This window comes from Marmota marmota, unplaced genomic scaffold (assembly GCF_001458135.2).
Source record: "Marmota marmota marmota unplaced genomic scaffold, marMar, whole genome shotgun sequence".
Classification (NCBI taxonomy): Eukaryota; Metazoa; Chordata; class Mammalia; order Rodentia; family Sciuridae; genus Marmota; species Marmota marmota.
In genome coordinates this window covers 21,883,555-21,886,293 of record NW_026000005.1, presented here as the reverse complement: position 1 = coordinate 21,886,293, position 2,739 = coordinate 21,883,555, and positions in this window count along the sequence as shown.

Sequence of the window (2,739 nt, the reverse complement as noted above, 5' to 3'; positions counted from 1 at the left end):
TGTGCTTCTTTTCAGATATTCATTAATTATTTAAGATTCCTATTTTGTAAATTGCCTATTCAAATCCTTTCCCATTTTACCACTGGAATATTACTTTTTTAAAAAGTGTTTTTCATATTTTAAATGATAATTCTTACTTGATGATGTGTTTTAAATATCTTTTCCCTGTGATCCCAGGGGCTAGGCCTCTGAAGCAGAAGGATCACAAATTCAAAGTCATCCTCAGCAACTTAGCGACTCTATCTCAAAATAAAAAATAAAATGGGCGGGGGATGTGGCTCAGTGGTTAAGTGCCCCTGGGTTCAATCCCCAGTACCAACATGTTTTTTTTAAATAAAATATCTTTCTCAATCTGTAGCTTTGCTTTTTCACTTTGTAGTATCTCCTATTATATGAAATTTTAAATGCAATTTATTAATTTTTCTTTTATTATTATTCTGTGACTTTTTAAAGAAATTTTCTTTTAGACCAAGTTCAAGGTGAGTCATTACCTGGTCCTCATATCTTTATTGCTACTTTCTTAACAATATCTAGCTCCTTATCAATATTATATCATAATAATATACAAACTTCATTGAAGATCAGATACTGGAAATGACTAAAAAAACCTCTAGTAAGTACTTTAAATTAGCTATAGAATAAGTTAAATAGCAGATATCATTCACGTTTCTTTGAAAATATTTATGCTACCCGCACAGAACTTAAGAAAAATACTTAATGAACTTTTAAATGATATTACATGTTATTTTCTGTATACAAACCTATCATTTTCTTGAGGACTACTCCTCACCTCCATGCTCCAAAATTAACAATTCTCCCCATTCCTGTTTTCCCAATATCTATGAATCTCTTGGTGGAGCTGTTTGGGGGAGGCATGCTGGGGGTGAGGTACTGAGAAAGAAAAGATTCTTGTCTGTGACAACTCTGGTTCTACTCACCTCCCTATCTCCAAATTCCTAAAATTCTTCTCTAAGCACCATTCAGTCTCAAATCATGTAAAACTTGCTAAAAGGGGGACAGCTTTACTACCAAACCCCATAGAAAGTGCTAAGAGTATTACAATAATAGAGACTGAAATTTCTGAGTGAAAACCTTTTGGTGATGGTAACTGTACACTGCAAACATATCCTTGCTTGGTTTTAAAAGAAACAGAGAGGCTGGGGATATAGCCCAATGGTACAATGCTTGCCTAGCATGGCATGAGGCCCTAGGTTCAACCCTCATTACCACAAAAAAAAAAAAAAAGGAAGAAATACAGTAACACCATTTCTTGTTTTTAAACAAAGCTTGATAACATTTTTTCCTCTTTAATTGGATCACATATATATATTTTTTAAATGCTAAATAGTGTCTTTAAAACTTCTCCCCCTTCTACAGATGTTTACTCCAGGCAGGATATAGTTATAAATGCATATTCAGGAATACCAGCAGGTCCAGACTCCAATTTAAATCCAGAAGCCAGAACTAGAAATGATGCTAGAAAAGAGTATAAATGTGTCAAAGAAAACGATAAAATTTCTCTGTGTAAATTATTTTAATTAGTTATGCTATCCTATTTAGTAAAAATGTTCCCTTCAAGTTTAATTTCTAGTTGCTCGGTATTCCTTTGACTAAATGTATTTTGAATAGATGTTAATATCAACTTACTTTTGATCATGACCAATGACTTTCTTTTTTTAAATTTTAATTTCTTTAATTTGTTTTTATTTTTTCAGTTGTAGTTGAACACAATAACTTTATTTTATTTATTTATTTTTATGTGGTGCTGAGGATAGAACCCAGGGCCTCACATGTGCTAGTCCAGTGCTCTACCGCTGAGCCACAACCCCAACCCAGTTAGTTACATCTTAATGGCTCTAATTATTCCAAATAATAAACAGCATTAGGCAATAAATTACTCAATTCTAATTTCAGGAAAAAATGGAAGGGAAAGTATTGTTAGGAAAATCTTCGGATTTCTTCTGAAACAAATGCATGTCATTCCATTCCATTCTTTTCTTTTTTTTTTAATGGTGTTGGGGATTGAGTCTGCCAAGATTAAGCATGCTGAGCAAGCTGTCATTGAGCTAAACCTCCAACCCCCTCCTTTTTATTTTTTTTAAACAAGGATTTTTCTAATTCCTCATATTAACTTTTGAGGAAAAAAGCAACAGTGAAAAATTAAAGAATAAACAAGAGGGGCTGGGATGCGTGAGGCACTGGGTTCAATCCTCAGCACCACATAAAAATAAAATAAAGGTATTAAAAAAAAAGAATCCTCAGCACCACATACAAACAATGATGTTGTGTCCGCCAAATGAAAAGAATCAACAGGATACTCTTATCTTCTGAAGACATTAGACACAATAAACATGTAAGATCTTCTTTAAAGAAAGTGAAACTCTGGTATTTCGCATTTGTCTGTGAAAATTGAAAACCTAAGACACTAAAGAGAAACAACAAAAACTGCCTAGAAAAAGTTCCCTTAATTAGTACTTATAATTTTAAGTAAATCAATTACTGAAGAAAAAAGCAAACTATTAAAACAAACAAACAAAATCCCAATAATGTTGAATTTGATTTTCAAATAGAAATAGGCAATTTGATTTTCAAATAGAAAAATATGAGGGAAATCTTGTTATTTCCTACAATTCTATTAGGTACCAAGATACATTTACATATGCTTTTTGGAACAAGACCCTGAATTGTGGCTTTTTATATATCTATATATATTATATATATATATATATATATATATAT